Source organism: Hibiscus syriacus, unplaced genomic scaffold (assembly GCF_006381635.1).
Source record: "Hibiscus syriacus cultivar Baekdansim isolate YM2019G1 unplaced genomic scaffold, ASM638163v2 tig00000916_pilon, whole genome shotgun sequence".
NCBI classification, from domain to species: domain Eukaryota; kingdom Viridiplantae; phylum Streptophyta; class Magnoliopsida; order Malvales; family Malvaceae; genus Hibiscus; species Hibiscus syriacus.
The window spans coordinates 1,220,047-1,238,749 of record NW_024061833.1 but is presented as its reverse complement, the minus strand read 5'-3'; the positions used below and the strand labels follow the sequence as shown (position 1 = coordinate 1,238,749).

Below are 18,703 nucleotides of genomic sequence, written 5' to 3'. Positions count from 1 at the left end.
CAATGCTTCAAGATTTGCGGGCGAAGAACGAGAAAGGATACGATTATATCAGCCTCATCGATAAGGAAATGTGGACGAACGCATATGATAGTGGATATCGATATGGACACATGACGACCAATTTGGCTGAGGCAATCAATTCAACCTTAAAGGGTGCACGTCGCTTACCTGTAGCGGCTTTGGTAAAAACTACATATTTTCGTTTGGGGGCGCTTTTTGCGAAGCTCGGGGGACAAGCTCAAACATGGATGCAAGGCGGTCATGTCTATCACCCTAGATTAGTTGCAGATATACAGAAAAAAATTATTGCATCAAATGGAATGTATGTAACAATCTTCTCTAGAAGGCATGAAATGTTTCGTGTCATAGAGTTACCGCGACCTCTTCAAGGGATTGAAGTTGTGTCGTTAAGAGTAAATCTAAGGGACAGAACGTGCGACTGCGGGTTTTTTCAAGCTCTGAAGTATCCATGCTCTCATGTGATAGCAGCTTGCTCGCACACATGTCAAAACTATAACCATTTTGTGGATCCCATATACCTACTATCTGAAGTTTTTAAGGTATATGAATTTGAGTTTTCCCCTATAGGTAATGACAAAGACCCTGATGAGGTTCAAGATTGGCTTTCGATTGTACCAAATCCGAGTTTATTGAGGGAGCGTGGTCGTCCAAAATCCAATCGAATTCATTGCGATATGGATATTCGAGAAAGATCTAGACAAGATAGAAGATGTGGGCATTATAGAAACCCAGGACACACGAGAAAAACATGTCCACTTCTGTTGTCATCAAGTAACAATTGATGAGGAAATGATGTATTTGTTTATCAAATAATAATTCTTGTACTTTAATTTGCATTTACTTCAAGTTAATGATAACCAAATTGGTATTTGAATATAATTTTAAATACAACAAACTTACAATAAGTATTAAATGGTAAATGATAACCAAATTACAATAACTGATATTAAATGGTAATAAACAAAATTAAATGAAATACATTAAAAAAAGTCCAACAAATTTAACAAAATAAAGTAAGTATTAAATGAGAAATAATAAAAAAATTACAATTTAACAAAATAAAGTAAATACAAATATAATAAAAAAATCTATCGATGCCTGCGACGCGAATGTGTTCCGCATGGCGGTGGCTGTCGGTCTCGAGGAGGATTTCTTCGTATCACTGGTTCTGACTCCTTGCTATCATCATCATCACCATCGTCGTCGTCGTCGTCGTTCTGAGCAGATACATTAGGTTGATGAGGAGCTGATGACGATGAAGCACCTCCATAGAATAAGGACCTTGGAGGTGTATGACTGACTATCCCACTGGCCTGCGAAAACTGGGAAAACTGGGAAAACCCAGACATTGCTGAGTGTGAAAATTGTACAGGAGGTGTCTGTGCTGCGGCCATGGGTGATGAGGCTGAACCCGCCAAATATCTAGCATATGAACCCCAAGTCAGATCTACAAAAATAGACCCATAATAGCCTCCAGGAGGGGTCATCTATCACGGTGGCGGCGGCGGGGTCATAAACCCAGGTGAAGGCGGCGGCGGCGGCATCTGGTAATGGAAAGGCGATGGCGGCATCATATATGGTTGAGGCATCATAAATGGCTGCGGTGGCTGTTGTGAAGGTCCTGCTGGTGCAGCTGAGGATGAACCAAAAGCATCTGCTCTCTGTCCACGAGTCGGGGGATGATGGTGCTGTGTCGGATCACGTCTCTGTCGACGTCGCGGAAAGGTCTGCCCTTGTGCATCCTCGGGAAGCATAAACGGTTTCCCGTTACTGTTGAAACACTCATAATAACTGTCAGCATACATTAAGAGGTCATCAAAAATGGGCTCTCTACGGGGAAGGCGCCGATGTCGATCCTCCCACAACACGATCCACCCATGATGCCTCACCAGCCAATCTGTATATGTCTTGCCGCTTCTATCTAAGCTATGTAACTTGTCCATATTGTGAGGTGCTTCCGGAATTGGTTGAAAACAACCAAACTGCCGGAGCACGCGATCAGTGGAGTGCCACTCGACGGTCGCATAACAGATCAGAGGGACCATCGCCATCCAAACATCTAATGGACCCCTCAACTCAGGTGGGATTACCGCCCTCACATCATTAGTAGAATATGGCACCCATTCAAACTAAAACAAATAATATATAATTTTTATCAAAATAATAATCTAATTATATAACTATAATATAAAATCGATTTTTAAACATTAAAATTCATACCTGTGTGTCATCCTTCTAATCGATTAGCACCCTAATTTTTTCTAAATCATCAGGTAGCTCCTGATGATTTTTCCTATCAGTAGACCACCTATTCAGGGAAAAAAATTTATTATATGCTGTATAAAATTATTAATATACAAAATCAGTTTTATAATTACCTCAGAAGTAGTGGAAATACGAATGGGTTCTTCACAACGGGACATAAAAAGGGAAATCGATACCATGCCCAAGACTGCAGCAGCATGAGACATCCGCCGATAGCATTACGCCTGTAGTCAGTGGCTCCACACATCTCCCTGCACAGCAAAGCCAAAACTGCCGAGCCCCAACTGAATGATCCGGCGAGATGAAAGTCGCTAAGATGTCGCAACCACATGCAATGAACTAGGTTGCGCAATTTGTCCGGCATCAGCAACCCTCCTATCAGCTGCAGTATGCATGCCCGTGCATACATCTTAACCTCATCCTCAGAGGCGTCTGCGCTCAACTCCCGAAAATTGGCATCTAACCAATTTAACGGTATCCTACCTCCGATAAAATTTTCCGGGACACGTCCTAGACTATCCTGACACAAAGTAGTCCAAGAACCAGAAGCTATCCCCGATATCACATCTCCATCCACCGGAAGCCCCAGGTGCATAGAAACATCCTCAAGCATGATCGTGCACTCTCCGCACGGAAGATAGAATGTGTGGGTCTCCGGCCTCCACCGCTCTACTAAGGCAGAAATCAGGTCTGGCTCTATCTTACAGTGACCCTGATATCTACCTATGTAACCGAATCTAGCCTCTACTAAATAGGGCAAGACACGGCTGGGTATCACTAACTTAAGATTCCTAATAAAATGATCTAATACACGGTCCTTCTCCTAAAAATAAATAATTACAAAAATTAATTCTTAATCTAATAATCATGCATTAAATAAATCAACTAATTATTACTAATAATTTAAATTAAATTAAAACGTTAAAATGTTATCGTATCAGTAAAGTGTCGAGATATTTAATTCTTAATTTAATAATCACGCATTAAATAAATCAACTAATTATTACTAATAATTTAAATTAAATTAAAACGTTAAAATGTTACCGTATCAGTAAAGTGTAGATATATATGATTTCTATCCGAGCGAAGTAGACTGCCTTCCATTATATATTTACAAAAGAATTATATTACTAAAATATTAAATAAAGTAAAATACTTAAATAAATTAAATATATAATATTAAAAATATTATAAAATATACCTTAAAAAGAGAGTATTTGAGAGAAATTGAGAGAATTTTGTGTGATAAAAGTGATTGAGGATGGGGGTATTTATAGGGAGGATTGAGATGTGGGCGGGCGGGTATTTAGGGGTATAGCGCCCCCTGCACCGCGCTATACCTCACGTGTCAGATAACCAGGTATAGCGTGGATCAAGAGGCGCGCTATACCCACGTGGCGCCAAATCACCATATATCGCGGGGCAGAGGGCGCGCTATACTCCACGTGGCGCCAAATCAACGTATAACGCGGTGCAGAGGGTGCGCTTTACTGCTACAGATGTTAGATCGAGAAATATAATCTGACCGGTGTTAGATCGATAAATATACCGATCACCGGTGATTTTTTTCAAATTCCCCCTAATTTTACTAACATCAACGGGGTGCAGAGTAGGGGTGTGCAAATTCGGGTACCCGATTTTCGGGTACCCGGAACTTCCGGGTCGACGATTTCTCGGCCCGTGTCCCGACCTGGATGTTACGGGTACCCGGTAATCGGGTACCCGATACCCGGTTTTTAATTTTTTATTTTCAAATTATTAATTTAAAAATATATACACAAATTTAAATGTTCGAAATTTCGAATTACATACTCTAATATCCGAACATAAAATTTAAAAGTTCAAAATATAAAATATAATAATCTATAATATAAATAATTTATTATATTTTATATAATTATATATAAAAAACAAAAAAAAAACTAACCGGGTACTCGGGTAACCGGATATCCGGAAAAACTATATTTTGTGACCCGAGCCTGACCCGGGAAATGTCGGGCCGGGTACCCGACCAAGCCGGATAATTTTTTTTAAAGAATTACCCGATTTTTTTAGATCCGAGTCGACGGATCGGCGGATCGGCGGATCGAGTCAACCGGGTCGAGTAATTTTGCACACCCCGCCAAAATACTTCCCCTCCGGAAACCGCGATTAAAGGGAAAAAACCCAACAATTCATATTTCTCTCCCGCAGTTTATTAAACCCTGAAATTTAACAATTCTGAAGAAATTCGAACGGATTATATCTTGAAACTTTCTTTCAGGTTTTCCTTCTTTCCTTTAATTTCCTCGTACTTTCGCTGATTTTGTTGATATCTATATAATTATACTTTGATTGGATATTAAAGCTGTAAGATTTGCATTACTTTTTTTTTTTGAATTTTTTAGCATTTAAGTTTTAGATTTCCTGTTCGGCGAAGATATATTCTCATAGAGTTGTGCTGAACGGAATGGACTCCGTATCAAGTCAGCCGCAGTTCCGCTACAATCAACCCCCGTCTAAGGTGCTGCATTTAAGAAACTTGCCGTTGGAGTGTACGGAGGAAGAGTTGATCGAGATGGGGAAGCCGTTTGGTAAGGTCGTTAAGACCAAGTGCAATGTTGGAGCCAATTGCAATCAAGCTTTCATCGAATATGTGAGTTTTAATCCTTCTTTCCTTCAAATCTCATCTTCCTTTCTCAATAATGTTAGTAATGGTATTTTTCTTTGGTTTGCCTAGGCTGATTTGAATCAGGCTATTGCTATGATATCGTATTATGCTTCATCTTCGGAGCCTGCTCAAGTTAGGGTCAAAACGGTCTATCTGCAATATTCTAATAGGCAAGAGATTGTAAACAACAAAACAACGGCTGATATTGCCGGGAATGTTCTTTTGGTAACAATTGAAGGTCAAGATGCGCTGCTTGTTTCCATTGATGTTTTGCACCTGGTAAGGAAGATCTTTAGTTCTTTGTTATCTTTTGGGTTAAGAATTTCCAGGTTTGATTTGAGTTTATGTAATTACTAGGATTGTGTGATTTTTGTCATGCTCTTTCCACACACATACACACAAAGAAAACTTTTTGTTATTTTGATATGAATATGAATGGGATTAGCAGGATCATGTTAAGGAATAATCTCCGATGGCAGCCTAGTGCATCTGGAGAAAGAGCACATGTGTGTTTGTCTCCTTTCTCCTTTCCTTAACACTACCTCTTCCCTACTCTTCCTTACCTCCTATTCCTACCATTAGGGTGCTTTTTCATTTCTTCTGTCACGTACGGACTTTTTAGATGCTTTGTATCACTATGTTTTCGATTGTGCTGCTAATACCAAAGAAGGTTTATCAGGTTTATCAAATTTTTGCATATGGTCTGTAATATATATTCTGCAATAAGCCATAGATGCTAGCTTTATTGGATGCCAACATCTTCCTTATCTCTGTTTGTCTTGGCACTCAGCTGAAGGCATGGCTACTTTTCATTGATGTAATCAACATTGTTTTCTGCATTTTAGTACCTTTGCAAAATCATTGATTTTACATGTTCTAATTTTGTTAACATCGTTGGAAGATCTGAAATTCATCACTATAATTTTAAGTTCTATAATAAGCTCTGGTGCTTTTGTTTCATTGCTTGAGACCTGATATCTTGTACTTATCTCCATACCTTATTTTCTATCTATTATGTTAGAGGGTATTATAGACTGCAAGGACTTTTTGGAGTCTGTTTACTTAATTTTTTTTCCATTTATCTTTTTGAAGTAGTTATTAATGCAGGTATTTTCAGCTTTTGGATTTGTGCATAAAATTACTACCTTTGAGAAGACAGTTGGATTCCAGGTCAATGAATTAAACATCCTTCTTACCGTATTGATAGATTTGCTTCAGCTTTTGAAAATAAGATACACTCTTTCTTTTGTGCAGGCATTGGTGCAGTTCTCAGATGCAGAAACAGCCACTTCTGCAAAAAATGCCTTGGATGGACAAATCATCCCTAGGTAACCGTTGTTTTAGTTGTTAGACATTATAGCTTTGTTCCTTCTGTAATTGACACACATCTATCGAGCCCACAGTTTCTGTAAATGTTGCAATGTTTCCAGTTGTTTGCAGAACTGAAGTACAATTCCTATCATAAAAGTAGTATCCTCCACAAGCAAAGCTCTCAATACTATAGTTTATGTTGTTCTTGCGTGACTATTGGTTTTCTTGCTCAATGATCTATTGACTTTTTCCTGGGTTCCAGGTATCCGCTTTCTGACAATATAGCTCCTTGTACGCTTAGGATAACATATTCTGCTCATACAGATCTGACTGTGAAATTTCAGAGCCACAGGAGCAGGTATTCCTGATATGCTTTTCTCATCTGATATTGATCATATGTATCACGTTTAATTGCAAAGTTGGTACTGGTGTTGCTTACACATCAATGATTTCATGGAAATGAGTAGTTTTTTTCCTTTTCTATTTTCATATCTGAACTTTTTGGCCATTCCTTCATTGCGCCACTATTTACTGTGCTGCTGCACATCCCCTTGCTATTTATATGTTAATTAAACATTTTTTTTCTATTTTTCAGGGACTATACCAATCCCTACCTTCCTGTTGCTCCTTCGGCTATGGATGGAAGTAGCCAGGTAAACTTCATGCCATTGAATTGAATTTCTTAATAGTAGATAGAATTGTACATTTTCTTATAATACAAAGCATTAGTATTAGCACAAGCTACTTAACGTAACTTCATTACAATGATTATATGTGATTTTTTCTTGCTCAAGGTGTCGCATATATGAGATTCAACTCTTGTTAACCCGTATTTCTCCTTAGAAATGAATAACATTGCTGCATTACAATGCTGGGCTGTATATAGTGCTTGTTTAATACTTTGGTGATGAGATTCATCTGTTGTCATCATTGCAGTTCAATTTGGGTCTTGATGGGAAAAAGCTTGAACCTGAGAGTAATGTTTTGCTTGCATCTATCGAGAACATGCAGTATGCTGTTACCTTGGATGTGCTACACATGGTATTTATCAATTACTGGAAGCGACGTTCGTTGGACTGCCTAGGACCTCAACTCAATACTGATTACTTGTCATTTTCTCTCTTTCTTTTGTCCCATGTTTAGGTATTCTCCGCTTTTGGCCCTGTTCAAAAGATTGCCATGTTCGATAAGAATGGTGCACTGCAGGTAATGTTCAAACATTTTTATATCTCTTCTTAAATTAGTCCTTGGAATCTGGTACTTTTCCATCAAGAAGGCCCACTATTGAGAATTTCTTAGGTAGTTCTGAAAAGGTTTTGTTTGGACTGACCTTGCTTGTTCTTATAAATTCATAATCGGCATTTATGACCTAGCCCATATTTTGCCTTTTATATCGAAGGCTACAACATAGGAAACAGATTGGACACTTGATTTCTATTGTCCCCTTGAATTCATGCATTAATGGTTCCATGCAGATGTTCAGACGGTTATTGTTGCCAAGGAATCCTTAGTAGGGCACTGCATATATGATGGAGGGTTTTACAAACTTCATCTCTCGTATTCACGCCACACTGATCCTAGTATAAAAGTAGTTCCGGTTTGATGCAATAGTTTAGCATGGTGACTGAATTAAAGGCCATGCATATTCTTCAGAATCCGTCCATGTTGCATTATATCACGAACATGGTTCATTACAGGTTTTACTCGTTTAATCTAATAATACGGTTGGTTTATGTTTGCAGCTCAACAATGATAGGAGCAGAGATTATACAATCGTGAATCCTGCCCTGGTTAACCCGTAGCCTTCAGTTTTGAGGCAACAGCCAATGCATACAATGTAGTCAATAGAACTGCAAGTAATGAACAATTTGAATTCATTATTTTTTGGTTAGATCAAGAGTTGGGTATGCAAAAGGGGGGCCATTAATAAAACAACCTTAAAATATGACTTGGTCTTGCCTTTAGAGACAACAATCAGCAGTACTTTCGATAACTATCGCACAAGTTAAACCGTGAGCATCGGTTTTTTTTTGGGTGTTGATAGTTAGTGTAACGAAATAGAACCATTTTCCTTTTTCTATGTACAACGTATAGGTAGTGACGAAGAACATGCATTTGTGGAATTTTATCATGCGTGGGGAGAGGAATTTGCGAATTTTCCAGTAAAAAGCTTTGCAAGAAGAGGTTATTATTTATAGTATTAAGGAAACTATAAGATGTAGAGTGATATGATTGCTCTTGAGTAGAGTTAATCCTATCAATAAAATTATTTGTATAGAGTTAAATATTGTATAGGGACTGATTTATTTTGTTTTATTGTATAGGTTGAACTGTTGATTTGTATTGTTTTGTTTTGGATAAATAAAAGCACGCATTTATCCAAAGAGAAAAGTAGCATGCAATATTAAGAATGAAGAACAAAATATATGAAGAGAAGAAAATGGAAGAAATTATTAATGAAAAAGAAGAATAGAAAAGAGTTGGAGTAGCCATAGAAGAAATGACGAGTTGAAAATTTCTAAGTAATATATAGTGATAATTTTATAAATATATATATATATATATATATATATATATATATAAACATTAATTTTTGTCGCCACCCATACCCATGATGCACAACACAAATTCACCCAAATTAGCCAAAATCTGCCAAAGTCGAAAGCAAAATTATACCTAACCCACTACATTAACATTTCACCATAAAGTTTGAAAAAAAACAAGGAAATTAGGTGAGTTAAAAAAGCATAAAGAGGACCATTCGGTGTGGGAGAAAAGGAGAGGGGAAAAAGCATTCAATCAAAGAGTATTCGGGGAAGAGTATTTGAATAGAAAAAAAAGTGAGAATCGAACAAAAAATAAAAAAGGAGAAAAAATAACAAAGAGGGGAGTAGAAACTTACCGAGAGTCCTAAGCCATTCAGGAACACCAACAGTCGTCGATTGCCTAAACTTTCGAAAGGTAAAGGGTTAGATGTGTTGGGTTGAGTTTTAGGCTATGGATAGGCTAAATCTAGGTTGAGGGTGAGAGAGAGTTATTTTGGTGGTTGTTTGGGTAGCTCCAACTGTCGTGCGCCGCCGTAGATTTCACAGGCGACGACGACCCTTCATTTTCCCTGATGAGGGAGTTGAGAGAAAATAATATTTCTCTCTTCTCCCTCTATTTCTGAAGTTAAAGTAAAATGAGGGGATTTGGGATAAAGGGCCTCGGTTTTGGGTTTAAATACCCAAACCAAAACGACACTGTTTCATACCCTAACTCCATCCGTGTTTTTTGAGTCATAGGATAACTACACTATTGGTCCCCAGGGTTTTGTAATATCACATTTCAGTTATGTACTGAAGTTCTTTATTATTTGGTTTAGAGCCTTATTTTTAATTATTCGTATTTTAATCATGTTATTACATGTTATGCTATTTTGATTATTATTTGACTGGTAATAATATCTGTTATTATTTCATTTTGGTCGCTACGTTAGTGTGTTGTGTGTTCTCTGCTGTTATTCGAATTTGTTCACCATGTTTACAAATATTTTATTTTAGTCACTAATTCCAGGTGGTTGTGTATTTTTGTTAATATTCCAATTTGGCTATGATATGTGTAATTATTACATTTTAATCACTAGTTTGCATCTGCTTTAATTAATGTTGGGCCCTTTTATGTTTCTATTTATTTTATTTTAGTCCTTATTGTTATTTTTGGGCTATTTTCATTTTTTTAGTACTTGTATTATTTAATATTTGCTATTTAGACTTTGGTTTATTTGTAATTTTCATTTTAGCCCTTAAAGTTTTTGTTTTTGGTGTTTTAGTAGCTTCTATTTTTTGTCATTTGTCTTTCAAATGTCTATTTTTGCTATTTAGTCCCTTAAGTATTTGTTTTTATTATTTTGAACCATTAAGTTTTTATAATTATTGTTTTAGGACTTAAAGTTTCTGTTTGTACTATTTTAGTCCTTTAACTTTCTATTTTTTCTATTTTGATCCGTAAAATTTTTGTTTTTCTATATTCTGGTCTTTATAAATTTAAATACTTATTTTTTGCAATTTGTATTTAGGTTTGTAATATTTATTTGTTTTCATTTCAGTCCTTTGAATTTCCTCCTTTAAATTAATTAATTCGAAGCAAATTAATGTTCAATAATTGGGTCATATTTTAACTTTATATTTGATTCAGGATTTTCACCATTACGACAAAGTGTAAGCGACACAGTACCAATTTTGGGCATTGTGGGGGTGCTAATCCTTCCCCACGCGTAACTGACTCCCGAACCCGTTTTAATATAATCTCTCGTAAACGTAGATAAACTTTTTATCTTTAAAAATGATTTTTCTTAAAAAATTGTTTTAGAAAGACATTTTTAGGTATTCGACCTACCTAACTCAAAGGTCGATGGCGACTCTATTCAAATTAATCCAAAATCACCAATTTTTTCCAAATTAAAGTCGTAACTGTTTTTAAAACAATAAATAATTGTTCCGCATAAAATCGGTTATGACAGCTTGACGACTCTGCTGGGGACTTATTTTTAGAGAGTCAAGCTGTAAGTCGTTTACACATTGTCGTTGTGGTGGAAATTATGAATTCGAGTCTTTAGTTAACTTATGATTCAATTATTGAAATTTTTTAATTGTTTCATTTTTTTATTGTCATACTAACATTTGAATATTTGCTTTCAGATTTGTCCAAGTTTTTGTCGAGTGGTTTTGTTTTCCTTTTGTGTCAAAGGTTTCCTTCTCACACACATCACTGGCATTTGCATAACATAAGCTCTATACCCGAGCTCCGAACCCTTTCTAAGTGGGGGTGAAAGTGACGTCTTCCTGAGAATTTATTCTCCGCATAGGCTAGCAAGTAACCTTCGGGATTCATATACCTTATGTCTTCGTGTGAATTTATTCTCCGCGTAGAAATAAGGGAATGTATCCTCTCGAATTGAACTCGTTTCACTCGAAACCTGTAATGGGTGAAGATCGAGGGTTTGACAGCCCAAAAGGGGCACTGACATCAAAGACAATTCGAGTACCTTTTTCCTCATAGAGCTGAAACAATGCATATAGTGAACCGTAGAACTATCACCATAAGTATAGTTATATCAAACCTTGTCCATCAGTAGGTAGCCAAAATAAATGTACATAAAGGATGAGCATTTCTGAACCTTTCATTTTGTTTTAAATTTTGTTGTATGACAACATGCGAACTAGATACCATGCGGTTGGGATTAATTTCTTGAAAAATAATTTTGGGTAGATATCATGTCTGGGTAGGAATGTTATTTAATTAAAGCATGTTCGGGTAGATATCATGACTGGGTAGGTATTATATTAATCTTTGAACGACATTTTTATCTGTAAAATTGATTTTTTTATTTGAGTACACTAACTTATTTCTTTCGTTTGTGTCATTTTTCATATTTCTTTGCATTGCATTACATCATTCAAGAGAGGTGCTTATCCGCAAAAATGTGTTCGTTAAACATAAATAATTTGCATTAATGGACAAAGGGGTTATAATACAAGAGGTGAAAACGCAAGAGTCTGACTATGGTCAGAAAAGGCTCAGAAAGAAAATGGAGACAGTCGACAAGGCGACTATGTGTCACATTCAATCCATAAGATGTGGTGCCTACAATCGAAGAGTATACCACTCTGCTGCATTGTAAAGGACTCAGAATGGATGGGGTTTACACCAAGCACATCAAAAATCAACTTTGGGTTGGCAAAGGTTGTAGGGGAAGATGAAGATTACTGATCTGGAGAGTCCCTTCAAAGACAACAAGAACAAGATGGTAAAATGATAGATGAATTGGAAGCCATTGTTGAAAAATTCAAGAAACAAGCAAATGAACTTCAAATAATCCCTTTGATGGAGGATTTCAATGGCGTTTTTCGCTAGGAGCAGACTCAACAAAGGATGAAAGTCAAAGATGCAATCATTTGAGACTTTTTGGAGCAAGTACGAAAAACAGCTTGTCACATGCATGGTTTAGGCAGAGAAGCCGGAGTGGTTTGACAGGGTATACAACCGATGACAGACGAAGGCAGAAGACTATTCAATCTATGTTTTTGTCTCTTAAGAAATAACACTTTTGTCCCAATAAGGATTATTTATAATAACAGACACATTTTTGGATCAATGCCTCGAACATTTCATGCATCATTGCATTTTGCATAGTATTCATTTAATCATTTTAATCATACCTTATGGGAAACCTTGAGGAGTTTCTTCTAATGGTAATTGCATTCACACAGTACTGAAGATGGAAGTAAAATTTGAGCAACTAAAGAAAGAATTGGAATAGAATTTACGAAAGGTGCAAATAGAATGGGAAGCTAAAATGGGGTAGGCTCAAAAGGCCACCATGGATCGTATCTTGCAAAACCAAGATGACCTGGTTAATCAAATTGTAGCAAAGATGGTTGGGCTCAACCAGGAAAGATGAAAAGAGAAAATTTCCTTTACCCATGAAACCTCTGAATGTGTGAATGCACAGGCTAGTTCACAACTACTTGTTTCGCCTGACAAACTTCCAAGGCATCCAGTGGGTTTCTCTGCCAGTAAAACTCAAGCTACTATGTTAAATCTTCAAGGTACTTCTACTTATCATAACATATCCACTCCTGAGGTAACGAGAAGAACCATGAATGAGATTTCAGTACGTGTTAATAAAATCAAGAAAATCCAAGAGCAACTTGTCAAGATTCATGATCAAGCAGAGAAGTTTCATGACGACTCAAGAGAGAAATGACCAAATTAATGGACACGGTGAATGTTGTGATCCATGAAGAAGAGCCACTAGCGGATCCTATTTTGGATGAGACTATGAATGATAATGTTGAAATTATGGTTGTAGAAGGTTCCACTAGGCCCCACAATGAATGAAGAGCTAATGAGAGATAAAGTTTCCCTTGTGAAAGATAAGCTTTACTCAAAGAAGAGAGACATAGAAGAAGTTCAAATGCCAGTCAAAAAGGCTAAAAAGAACAAGAAGAAAAATAAGAAGATACATTTCATTCAAATTCCAGGGTCATATTCAAAATTGTTACCATTTCTCTTTGAAAGTGGTATTCTGACACCTATTCCTCTGAAGTCTAATACTTACTGGCATCCAGATTGGCAAGGTGTAAAAAATTCATGTAGTTATCATCTTGGAGATTTTAGTCACTCAACAGAAAGTTGTGTAGCTATGAGATTAAAGGTTCAAAACCTCATCGCGGAAGGATTGTTATGCTTTGAAGATGGAAAACCTAAACTCCCTAGAGGTTTAAAACTTATCAATGAGAGGATATTTGCAGACCAATGTTTTCCACAAGACGTGTCAACACACATTTTCGTCCTACTAGGATTCAAACTCCTAAAAATAGGATAAAATTTTGCTATGATTCAAACTCCTAAAAATAGGATAGAGTTCTACTAAGATTTAAATTCCTAAAGATAGGATCCACAAGCACTATAAATAGCCATTGTAACTCACCATTGTAACACACGATTTACACACAAAACATAGAGGAAAGCACGGGAAGATACAAAGGCAAAACTATTGTAAAGGATTCGAAAAGGAAATAAAAGGTAGCATTTTCTTTTTTATTTCTTTTGCATGTGCACGTTATTTTTCTTGAGATTTGGTTCGAATAACCCAAAACGTGGGTTACGCCGATGACCAAAATGGGTGGGGTTTCGAAGTTTCGAACGTAGATCTACCCCGAGGCTTATTTTTAAAAACCGTTTTGATTTTCGGTTAAAGGAGGGGAAGAGCTTTTTAAAAATCTATATTAGTCCCTTTATTTATTATATGGATATTTTATTCATTTATTTTTATTATTCATGTTATTTATTATTATATGTATATATATATATATATAGATTAAATTATTTTCATTTATTTTTTACTATATTTTATTATTATATATATATATATTTCTTTAATATTTTACTTATAAGTCTAATATTACTATATATATATTGTAATTATCTTTATCTAGTTGTATATATTTTTTATATTTTTAATAGTTTATTTATATACCTATTATTAAATATATATATTCTTAATTATTTTTATTTGATTATTTCTTTATTTATGTAATATATCTTATAACTTTATAACTTTATATTATTTTTTATTATTTTCATTTTTTTATTCATTATTATTATATTATTATTTTTTTTAAAAAAAAACCTTGTGTCTTTATCATTATTATTATTAAACATTATATATTATATACTACTAACCTAGAGGGCCCATTTTTTTGTCTTATTTCTTACTATTTTTTTTCCTTATCTTACTTATTTATTTTATTTATTTTATTTTTCCCTTGTATCTTATTTGTTTTCTTTACCTTGTTTATCTAACACATTTCTCGAATTTTTTTAAAGGATATTTTCAAATCAATCAAGGGTAAATAATTAGGATCGAAAATTTACCTTTTAATTTAACTTGTTATTTTTCTTAATTAAGACAACTGGAAATTATGTAGTACCGAAAGGGCGGTTCAAGGGTGCTAATCCTTCCTTGACCGTAACCGACTCCCGAGCCCGACATATTTCTGGTAAGACGCAGATCAGGTAAGAAACAGGGTATCCGATCAACCCATTTATTTTTAAATAAATGATCGGTGGCGACTCCAATCCACATTTTTCTAAGTCGAAGCCTAATTTTGGGGCCCAACTGAAAGACGGTTGCGACAGCTTGGCGACTCCGCTGGGGAAACAGGTAAGTGAGTCAAGCTAAGGTAATTTCCAGTTATCTTTTTAATGAAAAAGGTAAGTTTAAATTTTAAGGTAACATTTCGATCCTTATTACTACTTTTGATTATATTTTCGAGTAAATAGTTGTACTGACCGCTTTTTAATGATTTCAGCCCTTAAAGATTTTTCATCCAAAGGCTCTATACCCGAGCTCCGAACCCGTTTAAGTGGGGGTGAAAGCGACGCTTTCGTGTGAATTTATTCATCGTATGGGCCTAGCAAGTAACCTTCGGGATTCATATACCTTATGCCTTCGTGTGAATTTATTCTCCGTATGGGCATAAGGGAATGTGTCCTCTCGAGTTTAACTTAGTCCACACAAGCCTGTGATGGGTTTAGGACTAAAGGTCTGGTAGGCCCAATGGGGCACCAGCAAGGAGAACTCGGGAACCGTTTTTTAGAACCTAACCCAGGAGACTATGGAGAAATTAAGCCTACCCCGAAACCACATTCCGAAACCTATGACATTTTTTTTAACCTTGTTGTTTTTGTGTATTTTACTTATTTATTTTTATATTATTATTTTACTAACCTTTTTGCCTTTGTGTTTGTTTTTATAGCATTTTGCATCATAACAAGAGGTTACTGATCCTTGAAAAGGTGTTTATTACACAAAATAATTTGAATTAATGGACAAAGGTGTTGTAATACAAGAGACTAAGAACCCCGAGGTACGACTATAGTCCGAGAAGACTCAGAAAGAAAAGGGAGACAACCTTCAAGAAAGCTATGTGTCAGAGCTGGTTAGCTACGCATCTATCAGCCTAAAACAGAACAATGTGCAGGAGCTTCGAGATATCTGGGACAATTGAAAGAATGATCGGAAACAGAAGTTCAGCCAACGGTACGGTGACATTGTCACTTTTACTTCACGTTAGGATTGATGAGCCCTTGATTAGAGCCATGGTCCAATTCTGGAACCCGGGATATAGTTGTTTCACTTTTAACTGGGAGGACATGGTACCTACTATCGAAGAATACACCACACTGCTACACTGTGAAAACATCAAACTAGGGCGAGTCTACGTTAAGCACACCAAAAGTCAGCCTTTCAAGAGTACACTGGCCAGAGACGCAGCCATCCGAGACTTCTTAGATCAAGTACAGAAGGCAGCCTGTCATCTTCATGGCCTGGCAAGGGAAGCCGGAGTGGTTCGACAAGGTATTCAACCAGTAACAGATGAAGGCAGAAGACTTGTCAATCTACTAGAAGCTATTCAGGGTTTAGAGGATTTAATCCGAGTGTACCTTTGATTGTTTTTATATCTCTTACAAGATAAGATATTTTTGTCTGAATAAAGATTATTTATAATAATGAACACTTTTTCTGGATCAGTGCCTCTAAGCTGCATACATCATGCATTGCATATTTTGCATTCTATATCTCATGTTTATTTCTATATTTTCCATGTTTTTACATTCGTATTAACAAACAGAACATGTCTCAGAAAGAGAAAGAGAAAACACCAAGTCTACCACTACAGACATTAAATACGCATCATCTGCATAATACCCGAGTAATGAAAAGACAAATGGAGGCCAGAATGGAAAAACTCGAGGAGAACATGGCAAGACTACAAAAAGAACTGGAAGATAAGATGGCTCAAAACAGTCAAAGCACTCTGGAATCCATCAAGAAAAACCAGGAATCCTTGGTCGACCAAATAGTAGCCAAGTTATCATGTTTACAACAAGTTAGTGCAGAAGGGGGAAGTCCCTTCAAAGGGGTAACCATGTCACCAACATCACAGGTGATTATGTCACCCGAGATCTTACCCAGACCATAAGAAAATTCTTCTGCTGTCAAAGGAAAAACACCATCTGCTGTAAAGGTGCAAACTTCTAAAACTAATCCTGATAATCATCCGGATGATTACAGTATCCCGGATTTTAATGAAGATGACAAAGCGAAAAAGATGGAAGAGAAGATCAGGATGATAGAAGATCGAATGAAGATAGTCTAAAAAGACCATGATTATTATGGAGTGGACGCAAGGGAGCTAAGCCTGGTTCCAGATTTGGTGCTTCCACCAAATTTTAAAGCTCATGAGTTTGAGAAGTTCGATGGGAACAGCTGCCCATCAACCCATATCACTATGTTATGTCGGAAGATGACAGGATATGGAGGGAATGATCAACTCCTGATCCATTGCTTTCAGGAGAGCCTATCCGGTTCAGCTATTCGCTGGTATAATCAACTCAGCCAAACTCACATCAAGACATGGAAAGACTTAGCCAAGTCTTTCTAGAACAATATAAGCATATCAACGATATGAGACCAGACCGGGTTATGCTGCAAAGCCTGGAAAAGAAGCATAATGAGAGTTTCTGACAATATGCGCAACGATGGAGGGATTTGTCTGTGCAGGTTCATCCACCCCTGGATGAAAAAGAAATTAGAAAGTTGTTCGTACAAACCCTGAAGGCACCTTACTTCGGGCACCTGGTGGAAATTACATCGAGAACTTTCTCAGATCTAGTTATGGCTGGTGAGATGATCGAGCTAGCTATAAAACAAGGAAAAATTGAGGGAAATATCAACAATGTCAGTACCTACAACGCCAATAAAGGTGTTACGGTCTCAAGTCCAAAAACTGTTGCAGTTGTACCGTCTAGTACTTCTAAACAAACTCAGAGAGGACCAAGGAAAGAAAAGATTTGCATCAGTCCAATCCCAATGACATATGAGGAGTTACTCCCAACGCTAGTTGAGAAAAATCTTGTGACTCTAGTTCAATCCAAACCTAGAGAGGCCCCATATCCTGAAGGTCATGATATTAACGCCGTATGCATCTATCATATTGGGAGCTCAGGGCACACCACTGAGAATTATGGGGCATTGAAACGTAAGGTCCAAGATCTGATCGATTCAGGGGCATTCACTTTCAATATGTAATGGGGCATTCTGATCGAGAGTCATATGGGGCATCCATTAGGAATTTTGTTGCATTATCAAGTATATCATCTTGTTTGAACTTGTTTTTCTTTCGTACTTCTTATGCGTGAACATTTTTAAGTCACTTGACGTTTAAACATTTTAAATAAAATGCTTCCTTCTTAGGAGATGAGCAAATTTTAATCTTGAATTCCTTGAATATCACCTCAATTAAAAACTGTTTTTGTAAATCTTTGACAAATGATAAGATTGAACCCTGCAAAACAAAGACCCCTTGGTCTTAATTTAAAAGATACATCAGACTACATATTTTTCTCTTACCGAGCTAAGTTTTCTCTTCTCATGAAGAGTCCATCCAAGGTTTGGTATTCAGACACGTATTAAGAGCGAACAGAATAGGGCAACTAGCACATGAGATTGCAAAACTAATTGGTTTATACCCTTGTTTATGATGTTCAGGGATGATAATGATCTTCACAGATGGAATAGTCAAGTAAGCAAATCTAGTTTAGGTCAGTTGTTTGGAAATTGAACTCTAAAGATAAGATCCCTTGACTTTCAAAAACACCTAGACTATAACAGGTTCTTCTTGACAATCTTAAGAAATTAAATCCGTAAAGCTGAGCTATTCCACTAAGGCAATTGGTTATAGAGGAAACTCGAAAGCCCTGGCTTTATGAATAGATTATGTTCAAACTATGACACTGCTCGGACACTTGGTAATTCGGTGTTTGCTCCACTGCTTTTGTCAGGCCAAAGACTTTGTGATGAGATGAACCCTTCAGTGATTTGTCCCTCTAAAGCTGAGCTATTCC

General features: G+C 36.5%; 1 protein-coding gene across 4 annotated transcripts in view; it reads left to right on the top strand.

The window, feature by feature from the left end:
- Positions 1–4,413: 4,413 nt before the first annotated feature.
- The window catches only part of LOC120117570 (polypyrimidine tract-binding protein homolog 2-like), a 30,570-nt gene continuing 16,280 nt past the window's right edge, over positions 4,414–18,703 (top strand). For 3 of the 4 annotated variants that reach the window (XM_039137855.1, XM_039137853.1, XM_039137834.1), the window contains exon 1: positions 4,414–4,549. The gene's annotated coding sequence lies outside the window, so the exon portion shown is untranslated. The remainder of the gene's footprint in view (positions 4,550–18,703) is intronic. The other variant, XM_039137848.1, reaches the window with a different exon arrangement.